The sequence below is a fragment of the Anomaloglossus baeobatrachus genome, chromosome 1, assembly GCF_048569485.1.
Source record: "Anomaloglossus baeobatrachus isolate aAnoBae1 chromosome 1, aAnoBae1.hap1, whole genome shotgun sequence".
NCBI lineage: Eukaryota > Metazoa > Chordata > Amphibia > Anura > Aromobatidae > Anomaloglossus > Anomaloglossus baeobatrachus.
This window is the reverse complement of record NC_134353.1, coordinates 167,742,979-167,766,398: the sequence shown is the minus strand read 5'-3', so window position 1 is coordinate 167,766,398 and position 23,420 is coordinate 167,742,979. Positions and strand designations below refer to the sequence as shown.

At 40.1% G+C, this 23,420-nt stretch overlaps 1 protein-coding gene and 1 pseudogene across 1 annotated transcript in view; one reads left to right on the top strand and one right to left on the bottom strand.

Moving 5' to 3' along the window:
- GLRA3 (glycine receptor alpha 3) overlaps window positions 1–23,420 on the bottom strand; it is a 502,398-nt gene that overhangs the window by 389,709 nt on the left and 89,269 nt on the right. The gene's annotated exons all lie outside the window — the stretch shown is intronic.
- The window catches only part of LOC142303179 (uncharacterized), an 85,327-nt pseudogene that overhangs the window by 19,661 nt on the left and 42,246 nt on the right, over window positions 1–23,420 (top strand).

Sequence of the window (23,420 nt, the reverse complement as noted above, 5' to 3'; positions counted from 1 at the left end):
GCTTCCTCTAAAATTGATCCATCTAGGGTTTCACCTGAATCATGTATTTCAGAGATGTAGATGTAAACCCTAATGGAAGTGCTCAGCATAGAGTACAGGATGGATATGGGCTGATCCAATGTTCTGTATCTCAAATTTCCACCCAATAGTATTCAATTCAACCCACAAAAACACAAGTCCACACTCAGGTTTGTCATCTAATTATGGAAATATTGGAGGCTTCAACATTACTAGTAACACAAAGGCTCTGAAATAGCACTATGGTTCTCCCTGAAAAAGAAATCCAGCAAAATCTGTGCATCTTCTCCTGTTACCCTTGAAAAAATTCTAAATTTGGAGCTAAAACATCACTTTTGGAGAAAAAATATGATTATTATTTATTTTAAAATTCTGTGAAGCACCTGGGGATTCAAGATGCTCACCACATTTCTAGATAAATTTCTTGAGGGGTGTTAATTCCAAAATGAGGTCCCTTGTGGGTGGGGTTTACTGTTTAGACACATGAGTGGCCATGTAAACACAACATGGCTTCTGTTATTGATTCCAGTCAATTTTGTGTTCCAAAAGTCAAATGGTTCTCCTTCCCTTCAAAGCCCTGCTTTGTGCCCAGACAGAAGTTTTCCTTCACATATGGGGTCTCAATGTACTCAGGAGAAATTGAACAATGAATTGTATGGTGCATTTTCCCTTTTGAAAATGTAAAATTTGGGACTGAAATATCATTTTGAGAGGCAAAAAAGTAACATTTTCATTTTTCCCTTCCACATTGCTTTAGTTACTGTGAAGCACATGAAGGGTTAATAAAACATTTCTTGAATTTGATTTTGAGCAGTTTGAGGGGTGCAATGTTTAGAATGGTGTCAGTCTGGGGTATTTTGTGCCATAAAATCAATTCAAATGTGACATGGTCCCTAAATAAAACATTTCTTTTTTTAATTTTGAGGGACAAAAAAGAAATTGCTGATGAAGTTTGAAGCCCTCTAACTTCCTAACAAAAAAATTATGTTTCAAAAATAATGTAGACATGTGGTAAATTTTGTTTATTAATAGGGATGATTGAATACCTCAAATATTCAGCTTCGCAAATATTTTCCGAATACCTCACCGCCATTTGACTATTCGATGCGCAATGTAAGTCTATGGGAAGCTCGAATAGTACTGAATAGTTGTTATTCAGGTTTCCCATAGACTTACATTGCGAATCGAATATTCGCAAATAGTCGAATAGCGGCGAGGTATTCGGAAAATACTCGCGGAGCCGAATAATCTAAGTATTTGATCATCCCTATTTATTAACTATTTTTGTGACATTACTCTGGTTTAGGAAGTCAAAGTTTTAAAATTGCAGCATTTTAAAATGTTTTGCAAAATTTCCAATATTTTCCCAAATAAACACAAAAAATATTGCCCTAAATTTTCCAGTAACATGAAATGCAACATGTCATGAAAAAAATAACCTCAGAATCACTATGAGCCGTTGAAGCGTTCCAGGGTTATTACCCCATAAAGTGACAAAGTCAAAATTAAAAAAAAATTGTCCTGATCAGGAAGGTGAAAACAGGCTTGGGGGTGAAGGATTTAATATTTGACAGATACATTTCTAAACACAAAGGAAGGTAGAGTAGCTTAAGCACTGAAAGTCCTGAAGAACACCGTTATTTCCACTATTTTTAACTATAAGAAGTTCAGAACGATTAGAATTTTCTTTTTACGTGGCAACATTTTAAAATTAAGCAATTAGACGAGAGGGGCTTTGGTCAGAGAAGTGAAGAAGAATCAGAGGTCTAGAATACATAATTAGAAAGGAGAGAACCTTCTACAAAAAAACTAGACATATGTTGCATTCTTCCCATTAAAAGCCACTCCACAGTAAAAGGAACATGATAACCTGCTTGCAATTTATCTGACTCTCAGTTCATAAGAAACAAGAAAATCTTTATTAATAAAAATAATAATAAAACTTATAAATTTTAGCCTGAATGCCAAGTGTCATCACCAGAAGTACACATGGTCAATAGAAGCATTATGGTGAATCACAGTAGTGGCAACATCTATTTCTGTGAAGGTTTTTATACTGTAGGTATTGAGAAAATTCTTATTATTGAGGAAAATATGAACAAAGAAAAGACAAGACAAATCCTTAATGAAAATCATCTGCCTCAAAGCTCTGTTGACCTCAGACTGGAGCTTCACCTTCCAACAGAATAAAGATCACACAGCAAAGACAATGCAGGCATGGCTTCAGGACACGTTGGTAAATGTCCTTCAACATGGCTATGTTTTATGACAGAGCTAAGAGCATTTGCAGAGAAAAGTCAGAAAATTACCAAAATTACAAATGTGCCAAGCTCATAGCATCACACCAAAGAAGATGTTAGGCTATTATGGCTGCAAAAGGTGCCTAAAACAAAGAACTGCAAATCATATTAAGTTTCAAGTATCATATCTCAGGTTTTTAGCTGTACTAAATTTACAAGCATGTTTACGGAACTGATGATACTATTTTAGAATAAATCTATGAAATGAGAAAATGTAGACTAAAATAAACAAGTCTGAATCCATTTTGAATTTACAATATAGGTAGTCCTTGATTTTCTGTCAAAAAAGAACAGATTATGTAACTCATGCAATTTCATATTCAATTCTATGTCGAAGCTCAATTACGAGACCATAGCTAATACAAAAATATAACCATGATAATTCACATTTTCTATTTGGATAAAAGTACTGAAGAAAAAAATAGGACTCATGTAAGAAATATGTTTTCATTTAACAAAGCAATCTCACATAATCTACGTGGTTCTTCTCCTTAAAGGGAACCAGCCACCAGGATTTTGCTATTTAAAGTAATGGCAGTGCCATACTGGCACTAGGATGCTGAATCCAGGCATTGTTGAAAGATCAGATGCTTGGTTGCTGAAATATCTCTAATCAAAGTTAGAGAAATGCACTGCACCTTTGATTTATATGTGCAGCGGTGCAGGCCTTTGTGAGTCAGGTCCTCACTGTAAATTCCTCCTCCTGTGTCCTCTTTGGAGTGCCCTCTCTTCTTTATTTAAATATTGTGCCATGTCACCATTGCTGCAGTGGGTGGCCCGTGCACATTGCCACAGTAATGATGTCTTCATTAAAATTGTTCTGTGATCTCCAGCACCATTTTATTGAATACCCTGTACTGGAGACTATGAGCGGCAGGGGCACATATGCATATGTAAAAAAAAAAATCTGTGCACGCGCCAATTGTGCACATATTTGAAGTGACTTTGAGGGTCCTATGTGACATAAAATACCCAAAAGTGATACCTTTTATAAAAATTGCACCCCTCAAAATTCTCAAAATCACATTCAAGAACTTTATAAACTCTTTAGATGTTTCACGGGGATTAAAGCACTGTTGCAAAAAAAAAATATAAAATTTTACTTTTTCAACAAAAATATTGCTTTTGCCCCAAATTGTGCATTTTTACAAAGATGACAGGATAAGATGGATCTTCCAATTAGTTGTGTCATTACCTGAGTACACTGATACCCCATGTATGGTGTAAAACTATTCTTTAGGCACACAACAGGTCTTGGAAGGGAAGGAGAGCCATTCAACTTTTGGATCACAAAATTGGCTGAAATAAATACCGAATGCCATGTCACGTTTGCCAAGCTCCTGATGTACCTAAACAACAGAAACCTCATTCTCACACAAATGACTCCATTTAGAAAACTTTACCCCTCAAGGAATTTATTTAGAGGTGTGGTGAGCAACTTGAACCCACAAGTACTTAACAAAATTTTATAAAGTTGAGCCATGAAAATGAAAAAGTACATTTTTACGGGAAACATGTTGTTTTGCCCAAAATTTTTAATTTTCACAAGGGTAGCAGGAAAAAATGGACTATTCAATTTGTTGTGCAAATTATCCTGAGTACACTGATACCTCATATGTGATGGAAAACTACTGTTTGTGTATACAGCAGGTCTCGGAAGGGAAGGATATTCATTTGACTTTTGGAACACAAAGTTGTCTTCTTGAATAGATAGTGGATGCCATGTCACATTTGCACATCCAGTGTTGTACCTAAACAGTGGAAAATCCCCACAAGTGACCATATTTTGGAAACTACACCCTTCAATGAATTTATTAAGAGGTGTGGTAAGCACCTTGAGCTCACAGATGCTTCACAGACATTTAAAATGTTGAACCATAAAAATTAAAAAAGACATTTTTTTTTCCACAACCTAAGAAACCCCATTTTGGAAACAACCCCTCTTCAGGAATTCATCTAGAGGGTGTAGTGAGTGTTTTAACCCCAGGTAATTTACAAAATTGTATAAAATTGGACTTAATAAATTAAAATTTCCAATTTTTCCAATAAAATATTGTTTTGGAACCACATTTTTTATTTTAAAAAGGGGTATTAGGAGAAAAAAAATCATACAATTTGTTGCACAATTTCTCCTGAGTACCCCAATATCCCATATGTGTTGAAAACAACTTTTGAGGCAAAATGCAAATCTCATGAAGAAAGGAGTGCAAAATTAGAATGATTTAAGGAGGGTGCTATGTCACATTGGCAGAGCCCTTGATATGTAAGAAAAACAGAACCTCTCCATAAGTATCCCTATTTCAGAAACTACAACATCCTATAAATAATCTAGTGGTGCAGTGGGCATGTTCACACCACACATACCTCATAGAATTTTATACTATTGGATAGTGAAGAGAAATAATTACGTTTTTACTACTAAAATGTTGTTTAGTCACAAGTTTTTAATTTTTATCATGACTTATAGTTACAAAATGGAACACACAGTTCTTGCGCAATTTTTCCTGAGGTTGACAATACCCTACATCTAATTGAGAAGTACTTTTCAGGCACATTGGAAAGGTCAGAAGGGAAGGAGTGCCATATTATAGTGCAGATTTTGCTGTTATGGTTTGTGGGTGGCAGGTTACATTGGCAGAACCCCAGAAGTGCCAGAATAGTAGAACCCCCATATGTGACCCCATTTTACAAAATACACATCTCAATGAATTTATCTTGGAGTGCATTTTATACCATTTGGCTTTGAAGAAACAATAATTTAATTTTAACCAAAAAATGTTGTTTTAGCCCCATATTTTACACTTTTACACAAGAAAATGGATAAACATTGCATTAAAATTTGTTGCACAATTTCAACTTAACTTAGAAATGCCAAACATGCAGCTGTTCTAGTCCTGAAAAAGAGGAACAGGGTTAATGCTCTACTGCCACCGAGAGAATAAACTGTTGATTATTAAACATTCTTTTTTATTTTATAGGTCTATGTCTTTTAGGGATCCAGTCCCCTTCTTCAGGACAAAAGAAGAAACCTATGAAATAAAAAAGAATATTTAATAAACAATAGTTTATTTTCTCGGCGGCAGCGTGGCATCAACCCCGTTCCTCTTCTCCAGCACTGAAATTTAACCCATGTGGGGCTGTGGCAGCCGCCATTACCTTGAGCCTTCTTGTGACTCTAACAACTCTAATAGGTGAATTTTAAGCGGGCTTTACACGCTGCGATCTCGCTAGCAAGATCGCAAGCGATCGTACCTGCCCCCGTCGATTGTGCGACATGGGCAAATCGCTGCCCGTGCCGCACAACCTCGCTTAACCCCGTCAAACGCACTTACCTGCCCTGCAACGTCGCTCTGGCCAGTAAACCGCCTCCTTTCTAAGGGGGTGGTTCATGCGGCGTCACAGTGACGTCACACAGCAAGCGTATAATAGAAGCGGAGGGGCGGAGATGAGCAGGACGTATCATCCCGCCCACCTCCTTTTTTCCACATTGCCGGTGGAGGCAGGTAAGGAGATGTTCGTCGTTCCTGCGGTGTCACACACAGCGATGTGTGGTGCCGCAGGAACGACGAACAACATCACTAATAAGCAGAAAACGATTTTTTGTTTCAGGACGACCTCTCCACGGCAAACGATTTTGACCACTTTGGCGATCGTTTAAGGTCGCTCAAAAGTGACACATGCTGCGATATCGTTAATGACACCGGATGTTCGTCACAAACAACGTTACCCTGACGATAATTCATTAACGATATCGTAGCATGTAAAGCCCGCTTTATTTTGTGCACATTGCACTTTACTCCCTGAGAATACTCTATTTTGCGCTCTGTTTTTCTTAGCTTTTAAACATGTTGTTGTACAATACTGTTTAGCCACATGGTGAGACTCGGAAAGGAAGGAATGCTATTTAACCCTTGGAAAACAGATTTTCCTAGAATAGTATGTGGACTGCATATACAGAGCCTCTATTTGACAGACAAATCCCCCTCAAGTGTTACTTTTTTAAAAATTATACCCCTCTAGGAATTTATGCAGAGGTGTAGTGTCTATTTTGACTCCATGTGTGTTTTCCAGAAACAAGCAGCAATGTACGTTGCTGAGTGAAAATTCCAAATCTGCCATTAGAGTGCCCAGATCATTGTAGTATCTATACATTGTAGTGTCTATACATTGTGCACAGCTTGTGCTTCTGAAGAGACCCACCCCATAAATTAAGTGGGCTTTCTTACTACATAATTGCCAACATGTGGATGCTAAATTTGGTTTAGGCACACTGTGGGGCTCAGAATGTAGGAGGCATTTAGAATTGGGTGCACAGATTTTACAGGATTAGTTTTTGGTGAAAGCCATGGTGCTTTTCTAAAGTCTTTGTGTCAACAGTAACATAGAAGCCACCTTCAATGACAGATAACTGACATGAGTGGAGACTTCTTTTTTATGGAACAAGTTAAAGTTTTTATTGGGAACATTCTACATGACATTTTGGATACCATTTATCATGTGCTCTATGCAGAGCACTTACTTTTAGATTTACATCTAAGGCGGGCTTTGCACGTTGCGACATCGCAAGCCGATGCTGCGATGTCGCACGTGATAGTCCCCGCCCCCGTCGCAGGTACAATATATTGTGAAAGCTGGCGTAGCGAAAATTATCGCTACGCAGGCTTCACATGCACTCACCTGCCCTGCGACCGTCGCTCTGGCCGGCGACCCGCCTCCTTATTAAGGGGCCGGGTCGTGCGGCGTCACTGCGACATCACACGGCAGGCGGCCAATAGGAGCGGAGGGGCGGAGATGAGCAGGATGTAAACATCCCGCCCCCCTCCTTCCTTCCGCATATCCTACGGAAGCCGCGGTGACGCCGGTAGGAGATGTTCCTCGCTCCTGCGGCTTCACACACAGCGATGTGTGCTGCCGCAGGAGCGAGGAACAACATCGGACCGTCGCGTCAGCGTAATTATGGATGACGCCGACGCTGCACCGATGATACGATTACGACACTTTTGCGCTCATTAATCGTATCATCTAGGCTTTACACACTGCGATGTTGCATGCGATGACGGATGTGCGTCACTTTCAATTTGACCCCACCGACATCTCACCTGCGATGTCGTAGTGAGCAAAACCCGCCTAAGTCTTTGAATGACATAATTCAGATAAAACTCCCAATGGATCCATTCAATATGATGTGTCAGGCAATGATACTTTGGACTCTGATCACTGTTCAGCAGTGTCCATCTTTTCAGATTTGCAAAAAATGTGGTCGACCACGCTTTTATGTACCAATGAAAAGAAGGACACAGACAGATCATAGGACAGACAGAGTAAATGTGACTTACACTGTCTCATTATTCCAATGAGAGTTCCATCTAAATCACATATTTCAGAGATTAAATATAAATCTAGATGTAAGTGCTCAGCGTAGAGTTCCTGATAAATGTGAGTAGAGCCTTACTGTGATCTTTGGTAGGCAGACAAAACAAATCAACACAAGGTCAAGAATTTATTTTATTTATTTTTTATTCTATGCACCATGCAATATAACTGATAAGATGGCTTTGTTCTTCTGGTCAGTCAGACTATAGCAGTACTACTTTTAGAACGTGTTTTTTGTTTTGCTGCTATTACACACTAACACAACGCTCTAAAATAGTTTTTGCATGACCATATTTTAGGAGGTATAATTTTTTTTTATTTTTCTACTGACAGTCATGTGAGTGCTAGCTTTCTGTGGGATGAGTTGACATTTTTCTTGATCCTTTTGACGGGGGACATAACATTCTTTGATCACTTTTTATTCAGGTTTTTGTGAACCAGAATGAACATAAAACAGCAACTCAGGAGTTTTTAGGATTTTATTTATGGCTATCACTGTTTGGTAAAAGGGATAAAATGGCTTTATTCCTCAGCTCAGTACAATTGCCTCTTTCACACAATAAAAAACATTTCACTGATATATTTTGACAATTATAACTTTTTTATATTTCTGCTGATGGTGCTGAATGGAGGCTTGTTTTTTTTTTTGGATGAGATCATCTTTTCAGCAATACCATTTAAATTTACATTTAACTTTTTGAATGCGTTTTATTCTACTTTTTCCAAGTTTGATGAAAAATCCTAATTTCTGCCACATTTTTATGGTGCACACTAAAGAGGTTAACTTTTGTGAGAGATTTAGAGATATTTATAGATTGGATTGTTTTCAATGTGGTGATACCAAATATGTAATATTTTTTTTTTACTTCTAAGTGTGTATAATACCGTATTTTTCGGACTATAAGACGCACCGGACTATAAGACGCACCCTTGTTTTAGAGGAGGAAAAAATAGAAAAAAATAAAATTAAAGTAAAAGAATGTGGTCATGATACACTGTTATTTTACTGCTGACAGTGTTACTGAGGTAATAATATCCCCAAATTCTGTCCTCATATCCTCCATTCTGGGTACCTTCCAGGTATATACGACCCCCATCGTGTAATATGTATGTTCCCCATCATTATGTGTGTGATCCTCCAATCTGGATTGTGTGTGTGTGTGTGTATATAGTTATAGTGTGTGTGTGTATATAATGTGTGTGTGTCTGTGTGTATATAGTTATATAGTGTGTGTGCATGTGTGTGTAAAGATATATATATATATATATATATATATATATATATATATATATATATATATATATGTATATGATCCAACCCCATCCAGGTGTACAGTAATGCCTTTATATACTATACTATTTATTGCCTTAGGCCGGGGCCACACGGGGACTACTGCGATCCCCTTGCATGAGACTCGGCTCGTGCTGGCAGTACAGCAGAGCCGAGTCTCATGCTTGTGTCCTTGCAACTGAGGTCCGTTCGTGCGAGCAGACCTCAGCTGCGGGGGGCGGGCCGGCACTCAGGAGGGGAGGGAGGGATTTCTCTCCCTCTCGCCTGTGTAGCCGGCTATAGACATTCTCGCATTGCACTGGCAGTACACCGGTGTACCGCGAGTGCAGTGCGATTTTTCTCTCGCCCCATTCACTTGAATGGGTGCGAGAGAAAGAGTCTCGGATTACAATCGCAGCATGCTGCGATTGTTTTCTCGGTCCGATTAGGGCTGAGAAAATAATCGCTCATGTGTGCTGTCACACAGGCTAGAATTGGTCCGAGGGGAATGCGATGTTTTATCGCACTCCACTCGCACCGATTTTCTCGCCGTGTGGCTTAGCCCTTACTTTTACTGTTGTGCTGCTCACCATGCTTTAGTTTGGTCCTGGCATTACAAACAAAGTCTCACATATCTCAAGGACCTGCAGTGATGTAATGAAGAGGCAGGGCACTGTGCTGTTCTGTGCTGCTCTGGCCCACCCCTCTGCATTACATCACTGTAGGTCCTTGTCAGCTACATGAGACTGTTTCTAGTGTAAAGGAAGCAGGAGCAAAGTGAAAGTAATTTGAGCCCTCAGCACAGAGACTGCGGCTGTGCTGTGAAGGTATGCCGTGCTCTGGCCCGGACACTGCAGTGATCTGCACTTCCCCCCAGGCCATACATGACTGCAGCGGCACCCTGGTATTCATTAGCTGCTCCTCACACCCGCTGACTGCAGAGAGAGGTGGGCGGGGAGCAGCTAATGAATATTCACTGACTTTAAGCAGCGGGCACACGTGGTTTCTCCAGCAGCCGGCATCCTGCAGCAGCGACCCTCCCTGCCTACTGTGATCCCACTGCATAGCGCTGACTCCCCCACAGCTCACTACCCCGCAGCTTCAGACCATAAGACGCACCCCACACTTTCCTCCCAAATTTGGAGGAAAAAAAGTGCGTCTTATGGTCCGAAAAATACGGTACTTCTATTTATTGGTGTAATATTTTTTTTTATTTTTTTGCTCTTTATTTTGTGTTTTAAATATGTTTACATTTTTTTAACTTTTTACTTAGTCCCTCCTTTGGGACTTTAACTTTTAATAGTCTGATCACTGGTGTAATTCATTGCAATGCGCATGCGCATTGCAATGCATTAGGTCTGTCGTTGTTACACTGGCAGAATGCTTGTTATATCATTCTCTTGGCATGGTCTAACAGGTCACGATAACTGACAGATATGGAGGTCATTTTTTACCTCCTGCTCTCAACGCAACCATCGGGCCCCCATGATCACGTCATGGTGCTCCTGATCAGGTGAGAGAGGGAGCCCACTCACTCTCTTAACCTCCTAAATGCTTTAATCACTATTGATTGCAGCACTTAAAGGGTTTAATAATAGGGGGAGGTGAGGAATAGAGTTGAGCGCGGTTCGCGGTTCGAGGTTCTCCAGTTCGCGGATCGAGTGATTTTGGGGGCTGTTCTAGATCGAACTAGAACTCGAGCTTTTTGCTAAAGCTCGATAGTTCTAGATACGTTCGAGAACGATTCTAGCAGCAAAAAGACCAGCTAATTACTAGCTGGCTTTCCGCTGTAATAGTGTAAGTCACTCTGTGACTCACACTATTATGAAATTTCAGTGTATAGTGTGCGGGAACAGCGCATTCAGATCACTGCTGTATGGATAATGGCGATCGCCATTTTTTTTTTCCTTGTCTTCCTTCCCTAAGCGCGCGCGTGTAGTGGGGCGGGCCAGCATGTCAGCCAATCCCAGACACACACACAGCTAAGTGGACTTTTAGCCAAAGAAGCAACGGCATGTGTGATAGGATGTCCATGTCACATGTCCCTGCATTATAAAAATGGACATTTTCCTCCAGCACGCCAATATCTGCCTTCTGCGTCCTTGGTGTCAGTCACCGCTGGCGCAGCTCCTATCTCCGATACTGCTGTGTACGCTCTATACACAGCGCTGTACAGAATAGGGATAGAACTTTCTATTAGTCCTTTTAAGGGCTAATACCAGCAGGGTCAGAGCCATGGGTGACAGTCAGGGCCGTGAAAACAGAGTTTAACAGCTACACAAGATGACAGCGTCTGTGTAGCTAAGGTCAGTGATTTCCTCACTGCATTTCCCCATTAGGAGGGATAGAAAGGCAGGCTTCCTTTCCTCTACCCAGACCCACAACCCTGCCACTGTACCCTCCTGCCCTTTGCACACTCAAGCTCATTGTTACTAAGCCATTATACTAGCAAACGCTGAGTGAACTTAGTGGCATCCTAAAAGTGGCTGTTGGACTTCTGTATTGTCCCACTAGTGCAAAGATATTTGCAGCACGTCTGCCTGCATTGCACACTCAAACTCATTGTTACTTAGCCACTATACTAGCAAACACTGAGTGAACTTAGTGGCATCCTAAACGTGGCTGTTGGACTTCTGTATTGTCCCACTAGTGCAAAGATATTTTCAGCACGTCTGCCTGCATTGCACACTCAAACTCATTGTTACTAAGCCATTATACTAGCAAACACTGAGTGAACTTAGTGGCATCCTAAACGTGGCTGTTGGACTTCTGTATTGTCCCACTAGTGCAAAGATATTTGCAGCACGTCTGCCTGCATTGCACACTCAAACTCATTGTTACTAAGCCATTATACTAGCAAACACTGAGTGAACTTAGTGGCATCCTAAAAGTGGCTGTTGGACTTCCATTAGTGCCCCACTGGTGCCAAGCTATTTCTAGCACCTCTGCATGACACCCTCCTGCTCTGTTTTTAATAAGCTATAATAATAGCAAAAAAAGCTGCCATTTAGTGGCATACAAGAACTGGCTGTTGTATTTCATTAGTGTCCCACTGGTGCAAATCTATTTGCAGCACCTCTGCATGACACCCTCATGCACATTTTGCTACGCTAATTTTATAGCAAACTCAGGGAATTCCTTGCTGCATTTGATCATTCGGAGGGATAGAAAGTGAGGCTTCCTTTACTGTCCTGGTACTCACAGAACACAGCCACTGTACCCACCTGTCCACTTTTGCCACGCTATTTAATTTGCCCAAAGAGCTGACTCTTTTTCTGCCTTCCTAAAATTGTCTGTAATACTAAGTTAGTGTTCCTTTGCTGCCAAGCAAGGTACAACACATGTGCATTCTACACTCATTTCTATTTCTGGAATGCAATTATTAAATGCAGGTAGTCCAGCCAATCTGTGACGAAGGTGCAGGTGTGGATATAATGTAGCCTGCATCCAATGTTGGTTTTCTCGATGTCTGACAGCTCAACAATACCATCTGTTTCCACTTCCAAAACAAGTGATGACCTGCCAATCACACTCCCTGTTGCGTGTAAAGGGGTGGAAGTTCAGTGTGAAAAACCATGTGAGACTGCTGTCCCCACAGTCACAGAGGATGAAGAGCATGCAGATACACTTGATGGGGCAGGCGGTGGTTGCACAGGCACGCTAGGTCGCATTGTAGCACAGTGAAATTCACATTGTGACTTATGCTTCATTTTATGTCGTGTACAGGGTGGGCTCCCCAGTATGCAGCAAAACAAGGCAACAGGAAAAGGACTCTAGTCAGTTGGATTGATAAATGATTGTTTAACTTTACCAAAACAAACAATAAGAACCATGCATACAATTTAAATAATTGAACAATCTATTCTGTTGCCTACTACCTGCTAATCCCTCTGTGTAGCAGTAATTGTGTGTTTGTGCTTGTGTGTGTGTGTGTGTGTGTGCGAACACGACTTACCAGTGGCGCATCACAAGAGCTTCCCAGTTATCTACGTAAACATAGACAAAACAAATTACCCCCCCTGAATACCCTTGTTAGCTAAAGCCTAACAGATAAGGCAGATGATAACAGTGTGAATGCAAACCACACAGCTCTGCAACACAGTCATGGAAATCTTGAAAATCAACAGTCAATGCAAACATGTGTCGCTGTCCCTCTATGATTTAAAGTGTACGTGACAATTTGACAGTGCAGAGGCAGCAAGTCTTATTGTCTATAAATAGTCGGCCTACCCAGAAAAGATATGTGTTTTGCTAATAAAACAAAGTGTTGCGTGCCCGCATTATTGTCTGGGCACAGCCTACCGTACCCGGGTACTGTGATGTCCAGTTGCCAGAAATACAGACTTTACGCTCCTCTCACGGTAAGCAGTATAGACAGCACCATAAGAATGTTGGTCTATGGCACAGGATGCTGCTCACTGGCGTTACGGTACTCCTCACCAAACTCCAAAATGACTCCCCTCACAATTGAACGAAGTGTTTCCGCGGTGGCTCCTTGCTGTAACACACACCTTTAGCTTTTCCTTCTGCTCATAGACAGCATCTCCAAGTCCACACCCGAAGAGCAATTTCTCCTCCACGTCTAAGTGTGGAGAGGCAGCTAGTGCCAAGATCCCCAAGGCGTACGTGGCAAGCTCAGGCAATTTATCCAGATTGGAAGCCTAAAATGAGCAGGGCTCAAGTTGCACAGTAATGGCATCGATGTTTCCTTGCATATACTCATATATCTGTGTCTCCTCCTCTTTTTCCTTGTCCAGCTCTTTTGTTTTCGCATGAGTATATGTCCTTGTCACTTTCCCATGTGTTTGTGTTGTGTTGTGAGTTGTTTGTCACCTTTTGGACACCTTTGAGGGTGTTTTCTAGGTGTTTTTCTGTGTTTGTGATTGCCTGCCATTGTTTTCTATGCGGTTCGAGTTTGGTTCGTCGAACGTTCGACAAACCGAACTCGGGCCGAACCGGGACCGGTTCGCTCATTTCTAGTGAGGAATTCTGCCCTGGCTGTGACAGCAGATTTCAATCTCAGATATCACTTAAACTAAGCTCCCGCAGCTATCATGTGGGCACAGCTTTTGTGCCCACATGATGTCCTTGACATACCGGCAGATCCATTTCCAGAAACGCACTGCAAAGTAGAATATACCAACATGTCCAAAGTCAGGAAAGGGTTAAAGTAGCACCCATTTACCTCTGATAATAGCTTTACATACCATTGATATTCTTTTCAAGCAGCTACAACAGGTTGACTCTCCTGAAATGACTTTCTAACACCCTAAAGGAGTTCCCAGAGGTGCTAAGTACTTGTGGCTGCTTTGTCTTCAATCTGCCATCTTAACTGTCTCAGTTGGGCTGAGGATGGGTGATTATAGAAGCCATCTCATCTGATGAAAATCTCAAGCTTCTTCTAGGTCAAGTAGCCTTTCGATTGCTTGATGGTTGTTGTGTTTTGGGTTATTTTCCATTTGAAGCAAAAGTGATTCTCCCAATACAGTAAGTGTAAACCATATGGCAAGTCACTGCAGTATGCTTTGGGAGCCATGATGAGTAAATATGCCTTAGGAAAAAATGACCAAGTGTGTTACCAGTAAAGCACCTACACACCATCACATATCTCTTTTCATTTTTCATGGTGAACCTCACACATATAGAATTCCTCAGCCTAAATGTTCTACTTCTCACAAACACATGATAGATGGTACCAAGAATCTCAAATTTTGACTTGTCCAGGCCAATTCCTAGTTCTTGTGTTGTTTGGCGCAAAAAAGTTTCAAATTCCAATTGTTGCAGTCTCATCTAGACAGTTGATGTTGGGATACATTGACTGCTTGATGTCTGTGCATCATTTATGAGGGCTTTGAGCTGTCAATTTACTGTTTCTGAGGAAGGTACCTGTGATGAATTCATCCTTTGCAGCAGAGATAATTCTTGGTCTTCCTTCTCATGGGGCAATCTTCATAAGAACCAGTTTCATCATAGCAGTTGATAGTTTTTATGAATGTACTTGAGAATACATTCAAGGTTCTAGCAGTTTTCTGAATTGACTGACCATTTCTTAAAGTAATGATGAACTGTCATGAGCATTTACTTAGTTGAGTAGTTCTTAACATATGTTGTCTTAAGGCCACGTCTCAGTAAGCAACATCGCTAGCAACATCGCTGCTGAGGCCCAACTTTTGTGACGTAACAGCGATGTTGCTAGTGATGTTGTTGTGTGTGACATCCAGCAACAACCTGGCCCCTGCTGTGAGGTCGCTGGTTGTTGCTGAATGTCCTGGACCATTTTTTAGTTGTTGCTCTCCCACTGTGAAGCACAAATCGCTGTGTGTGACAGTGAGAGAACAACAACTGAATGTGCAGTGAGCAGGGAGCCAGCTTCTGCGGATGCTGGTTCCCAATGTAAATATCGGGTAACCAAGAAGCCCTTTCCTTGGTTACCCAATATTTATCTTCGTTACCAGCGTCCGCTGCTCTCACGCTGTCAGTGCCGGCTCTCTGCTCCCTTCACACATAGCCAGACTACACATCGGGTAATTAACCCGATGTGTACTCTGGCTAGGAGTACAGGGAGCCAGTGCTAAGCGGTGTGCGCTGGTAACCAAGGTTAATATTGGGTTGGTTACCTGATATTTACCTTAGTTACCAAGCGCAGCATCGCTTCCACGCGTCGCTGCTGGCTGGGGGCTGGTCACTGGTTGCTGGTGAGATCTGCCTGTTTGACAGCTCACCAGCAACCTGTGTAGCGATGCTCCAGGAATCCCTGCCAGGTCAGGTTGCTGGTGGGATCGCTGGAGCGTCGCTTAGTGTGACGGTACCTTTACAGCGATTAGCCTTATCACTATAGGAAAATGTCTGCCAACACTGCCTCTGCAAAATACACCTAATGGTCACAAACACTTTCTAAAGGTTGATGATTCCAGAAATAAACTTTTCATAACCAATGCCTGTTTATTAAAATCAATTCAAATTGACTTCCTGATGAATCTGCTTAAGAGAGTACAAAGGTTGGATGAAATTGTCATCACAGTGTAATCGTGGTACTACAGAATGTAAAGTTTAACAAATATTCTGGCTTCTTTCAAACATGCTTCAGTTTCATTACTCTTTGTTTCCATTTGAGTCTGTTCATGGATTTGCTGCCATAAATCTGAATCAACAATATGCACATTCCAATAAGAACAAGGAAACTGATTGAATGAACACGTGAACTTATACTTTTGACCGGTACTGTACATGTTGACATTCAATGACATTTGTTGTTATACTCTATATAAAAAGGTTAGTAACTATTTATTCCTGAAGAAACCAAAGTGTATATCAATACACGTGGTGGAGTTTATGAATGCTGCCAAATGACGTTGAGAATTATTAATATATGATAGGTTTTAGAACTTCCAATCTTTGTTATATTGCATTTCCGATATTTTTTGAGCATTTGACATGTTGCTTTTATTTGCTCAACTATTACTGGTTCCTATGTTGCCCCCTGAACAGGACAGGATTGCACTCATGTAAATTGATCATGCACCTTTAGTGCTCTTAAGTGTCTTCAATTACTTTATTTGATTTCTTGCATAATTTCCTATGGACTATATATATATATATATCTCTTGACATATTTTATGGTGTCTCAGCGAATATTGTGCAATTTAACATTTCAGCTTTTCTCCTCATTATATATAAATGTAGTAATCAAGTTTGTAGCTGTATCACACTGTCTTGTGTGTTTTTGTTTTGGACGTGTAATAAAATCTTTATTTTATGGAATATCGAACACTGGAGCTATTCTATTTATGCATTCTTCAATGTATTTCAATGTTTTACAATCATGTGCATTAAAAAATAGAGGACATCATTAAAAATACATGCAGGTACATTACATAAAACTTTCGTCAAAATTAAAGACAATTTATACAATGCATTTTTTTGATTCATAAACACTATATTTTATTATAATGTGTATATTCAGCATATTGCTTAAATCCAGCTAATGTATATTTCAATGATATTTCTTTAGGTGAATGAATGATCACCATAAATAACTAACCCCATTACAAGTCTACTTAACACTAGAACTACTGGACTCGTGACACCTATATAGAAATACATGGTGCAAAGTAGTCAAAATGACTACCTCAGTAGTTCTAGTGTTAAAAGGGTTGTTCATTACTTGGATACTTGGACAACCCCTTCTCATTCCCCATGTTTAGCCCCATTAAAATATGAAAGCTTATACTCAACTCTTGTGCTGGCGATGTTCCAGAGATGCCAGCGCTCATGTTCACTAAGTTCATGTGAGGATGCTACATCATTCGATGCTTGAACTTATTCACCTCCAGATTATCTCTCAATGCCTTTGGACGTAATAGGATTTATACTTTCTTTAAGAGAGGGGGGGCGAAAAGGTGTGCAAAAGGAGGGATACACCTATATCACATACAAAAATAGGTCTTTATTAATTTGAAGACACAAAAACACACATTTAAAATCCTTTAAAACAGGCCAATAGCCACAATAAACATAATTTGTCCCTATAGGAGGCAAATTAACACCTCCTTCTCAAAAGGCAAAATAAATATATAAAATCTTTATAGGAGTGGTTTCCCAAGGCATATGTTGTGTACACAAATCAAATTAACCTGTTATACAATAAGGATCATATTATATGATATAGCACAATACAGACAATATGCTTATGCATACAATTATGTATATATACAATCAGTATAACATTCAGTACAAAGATATATATGCCAAGCTAAATCCTTATAGATAGATGACCCAGTAGATGTTAATTCCTAGTCAATATCAAAACCAAGGAAATAGTAACCACCTACAGTAAAGGCCCAGTCACACACAACGACTTACCAGCGATCCCGAAAATGATGCGACCTGATAGTCGGTGGTAAGTCGCTGGGAGATCGCAGGTGAGATGTCACACAGTCAGATCTTACCAGCAATGCAGGAACAATACAGGTGGCAGTAGCGACCTATATAACGATCTCAGCAGTCACTGTGACCCTGTCACACAGTGTCAAACACAGCGATGAGTCCTGCCAAGCAGGACATCGCCTTTGAAGAAAATGGCTTAGGCGGGCTTTGCACGTTGCGACATCGCAGGCCGATGCTGCGATGTCGCACGCGATAGTGCCCGCCCCCGTCGCAGGTACGATATCGTGTGATAGCTGGTGTAGCGAAAACTATCGCTACGCCAGCTTCACACGCACTCACCTGCCCTGCGACCGTCGCTCTGGCCGGCGACCCGCCTCCTTCCTAAGGGGGCGGGTCGTGCGGCGTCACAGCAATGTCACACGGCAGGCGGCCAATAGGAGCGGAGGGGCGGAGATGAGCAGGATGTAAACATCCTGCCCAGCTCCTTCCTTCCGCATATCCTACGGAAGCCGCAGTGACGCTGGTAGGAGATGTTCCTCGCTCCTGCAGCTTCACACACAGCGATGTGTGCTGCCGCAGGAGCGAGGAACAACATCGGACCATCGCGTCAGCGTAATTATGAATTACGCCGACGCTGCAACGATGATACGATTACGACGATTTTGCGTTCGTTAATCGTATCATCAAGGCTTTACACACTACGATATCGCATGCGATGCCGGATGTGCGTCACTTTCAATTTGACCCCACCGACATCGCACCTGCGATGTCGTACTGTGCAAAGCCGCCCTTAGACCATTCTGCAATGACTAGAGATCTCACAGCAGGGGCCTGATCGCTGGTAGGTGTCACACATAACAAGCTCGCTAACGGGATCGCCATTGTGTCACAGAAACCATGACTCAGCTGTGATCTCCCTAGTGATCTCGTTATGTGTGATGGTACCTTAATAGATTACCAACCAGGCTGGATTTACCAGGTAGAAAAAGCCATATGATAAGGGAAGGCAGGAGATAAGACTCTTATCTCCTGCCTTCCCTTATCAGATGACTTTTTCTACCAGGTAAATCCAGCCTGGCTGGTAATCTATTACTGTGGGTGGTTACTATTCCCTTGGTTTTGATATTGACTAGGATTTAACATCTACTGGTACATCTATCTATAGGGATTTAGCTTGGCATATATATATATATATATCTTTGTACTGAATGTTATACTGATTGTATATATACATAATTGTATGCATAAGCATATTGTCTGTATTGTGCTATATCATATAATATGATCCTTATTGTATAACAGGTTAATTTGATTTGTGAACACAACATATGCCTTGGGAAACCACTCCTATAAAGATTTTATATATTTATTTTGCCTTTTGAGAAGGAGGAGTTAATTTGCCTCCTATAGGGACAAATTACGTTTATTGTGGCTATTGGCCTGTTTTAAAGGATTTTAAATGTGTGTTTTTGTGTCTTCAAATTAATAAAGACCTATTTTTGTATGTGATATAGGTGTATCCCTCTTTTTACACACCTTCTCGCCCCCTCTCTTAAACATGTATAATTGGGTGTGCTGAGGTGATCCCTCCTTTATTTCATTTATGGGTTTATTGGTTCCCATAGGTGGTGCCCTCCTACAGCTTGCTTCTAGGAATTATACTTTCCTATTGATTACTCAAACAGCTGAAGGCAGTAAGAGAGAATCTAATTAAGAGTGGAGCTCGCGAGATGTAACAACCTCACGCTAGCCCCGGGAATGTGAGCTCTGGCACTGGAAGTAAGCATAAGCTTTTTTTATTTTAATGGGGCCAAAAATGAGGAATAGGAAGGGGAATAAGAAAGGAGTATTCTAGTAGTGGACAACCTTTAAAAGGAAACTGAGCATTTAAACTATATATTTTTCATAAATCAGCAGTATATGCAAATTATATATATATATTACAAAGTTTTTTTTTATATATATATATATATATATGTATATATATATATATATATATATATATACATGTACACATAAAAAAACCTTTGTAATATATTTTAAATCTTAGATTTTCTCCATTGATGAACAGCTTCCCCCCCCATCTCCTGAAATTGTTCTGCATGGTAAAAAAAACAGCTCTGCTCCATCTTGTTCAAGACAAGACAGAGTGCTGTACAGTGAAGTGTCAGATTACGCAGCCTATTATAGTGTAGTTTGGAGTAGGAGTAAAGAGCAGAGTAAGAAAACAGAGGATGAGACAGAAAAAATGCACTGAGCTTTCTAACAAGTCTTTTCCTACACCCAATGGCTAATTAATATAGACAGCTGAGAACTACTATTTATTGTAATCAAAGTTGATACTGGTTCTGTGTGCTAACTAAGAATGAACAGCAAAATATATCTCTGTGTCTACGTAAGTTGGGAAAGTAGTGGAATTTTTCAGAAAAATAAATAAAACATGAACACATTTAACTCTGCATATTTTTTTTTGGGCACTTTTTTTTACTAGTGCAGTTTGATAACTTGCTGCCACATTTTGCTTTCTGTAAATTTACCTATCTAGCTGTGTAAATATTGTATTTTTATTCAAAGGTTAAAAAATTGGGATTGAATATATTGGTACAAATATTGTTGAAAGGTATATAATTATACTGTTGTACAAAATGTATAGTAAAACAAAAAGTGGAATTGGCTATGGACAGAATTGAGTAAATGAAAACAAAAACAAACTATTGTTAATTATATGAGCGGCACTAGCTGCAACAAGACCACCCCTGCCATCATGGGCTCCAGCCATCAAGGCTACTAAATACAGACCTCAATTGCTTCCAGCAAGTGTACTAATGGGTAGACACATCACTTGTCTCAATCGCATCAGGATAATGTTTCCTATAATAGTGATAATAGAGTTAATGCACTCTGCGTGGAAATGTATGTCTGATCACAAATTAAAAAAAGAGGGATCATTTTTAGACTATTTTTTATTTAAAAAAACATGAAAAGACTGTTATGCACTGTGTTATTATATAGTGTGTTGGCTACTAACGAGATACTATCCATTTCTATGGTGAGGTAACGTTGACATTAACAAAGGCTGTGTTTGTATTAAAAAGCTTTAACGGAGTTAGATACATACATATAGACATCATTGTGTTAGAAACATATTGTCAGGGCAATTGAAGTACCTAAGATTGGCAACAAATTTATTTTCTTCAAATTGAATTTTCTGAAAAAATCATGGAGAATTGCAAATTTGAATCTTAAAAAAGTCAATCATCTCTTCTTAATAGTGAAGAAGTCTGTATTTTGTTACAGTAACGCATGTAAGTTCAGTAAATCCAACACCTTTTTTTGCACTATAAGCGAATGTTAATGTCTATCAATAGTTGTTCTACAGCTGCAAAACAGACAGGCATCATAATATATAAAAGAAGAACACATCTAAGCACTGACAGTTAATCAAAACCCTGTCTGTACCTGTCATGGCCACAAACAGACATTTCATATCACTGGGTGAAAAGAATTTCTTGAGATCATGTGTAGAAAACAAGTGAGGACTTATGAAACTACATTGGCTAGAAGCAGAAAATAGCTTATATTTTTATGAAGAATGCATTATAATTATAGAGTACCCTGTAGCATTAAAAAAATAATAAGGATTATGATAGAATGGAGATAATTAGACATTAATCTAATGAACAAACTTCTTTGTCTCAAGACAGCTGTTCTTTATATCAGTTGGCAAGGAAATGTAGTATTAGGTGAAATTATTGTGCGACCAAATAATATATGGAATTACCAGGCCCTCCATAGTGGGAATCTGCTTACATGGTGACCCTCTATTAATAATAATAATTTTATTCATTTATATAGCGCTATTAATTCCACAGCGCTTTACATACATTGGCAACATTGTCCCCATTGGGGCTTACAATCTAGAGTCCCTATCTGTATGTCTTTCAAGTGTGGGAGGAAACTAGAGAACCCGGAGGAAACCCACGCAAACACGGGGAGAACATATAAACTCCTTGCAGATGTTGTCCTTCTTACTTTTTTTGTTTTTAGTAAACTTGTATAATTTTTTACATGAAATGGGCACATGTCCATCAGGTTTGTAGAATTTCTAAATTTGTTTGTTGACTTTTTCTTTTTACCTAATTCTTGCTACTCTTTGCAATTTAAATTCTAAAAAATGAAGTTTGAGTTTAATCTTACTAGGTGTATTTGAAAAATGTTACACAATACATAATTATACATTGATAAAAATGTATATGGGACTTCAGTCAAATTTAGGTTTTATAATTCCAGGGAATATATATTTTAGTTCTATAATTTATACATGATTCATACACTATGTTTGCTTTTTTCTTAAAATGTCCTGCCTGGTTTGAAACTTTGCCATCACAATACTATGTATATCTTACACATTCTACATACAAAAAATGTGCAACAACCCAAAAGTAGAAAAAATATTAAAAAAAAAATACTTTATTTACAGGTAATCTGTCAGCAAAATTTTACTCCCTAAACCAATCATATATCTATGTAGCTGCTTAAACGACAAGTCCAGCAATACAGGACTAATCTAATCCTCTATTACTGATAAATCAGAATTTGAATTGATGTTCAAATGAGGCTGTAGATTTGAAGCCCCTGTCACTCCAGCTCTATTCCTTACCCAGCACTGCCTCCTCATGATTGACTGTTAACTACTTTGCCTGAAATCTCACAACATAGTGTCTGTCAGACAAGCAGGAGAAAGTACTGCTGGGAAGGGAATTGAGCTAAAAACTACAAATATTTCTTCAGCCTCATTTGCAGATCAATTAAATTGCTGATTTCTCAGTAAGGCCCATTTCACACGTCAGTGAAAAACAGTGACGTTTTTCACTGGTGTGTAAAACACGCACATGTCCCTGCGTGTGCCGTGAACTACGGCACACGTGGGTTGTCTAAGTGCAATCCGGGCTCCGATCTCCGTGGCCCGTGATTGCACTTAGAAATCAACTCACCTGTGCCTGCTCCCGCTCTCCATGGTGCTGAATCCTCTCGCGGTGCAGCATCCGGCCGGCGCTGACCCCTGCAGCAGCTGCTTCCGGGTCGGCTGTGTCGCGCATAATGAATATGCGCGACAGTAATCAGCCGGCTTAGAAGCAGCAGGGAGGACGGGCTGCAGAGGACATCGCTGGACGCCGGGTGAGTTAAAATGTTTATTATTTTACATGCACGTTTTTTTCTGGCACGTGTTTCACGGACCACACCACTGCATGGTCCGTGGAACATCAGTGATGCCAGAAAAAAATGGACATGTCTCCGTGCAGCAATCATGCACACGCGGGTACGCTGCACGGAGACACGTGCAGTGAAAAATCACTGACGTGTGAGCAGACCCATTCATTATAATGGGTCTGCGTATGTCAGTGATTCTGGTACATTTAAAAAAAAGCACAAACGTACCAGAATCACTGACGTGTGAAAGGGGCCTTATGGAGCAAACATATGGCCATATAAAGATACTGCTGGAGTACTCACGATACCCCAGCTGTGACATCAGGTGGACTGACCTCTGGTGAACTCATTGAACTCAGTTA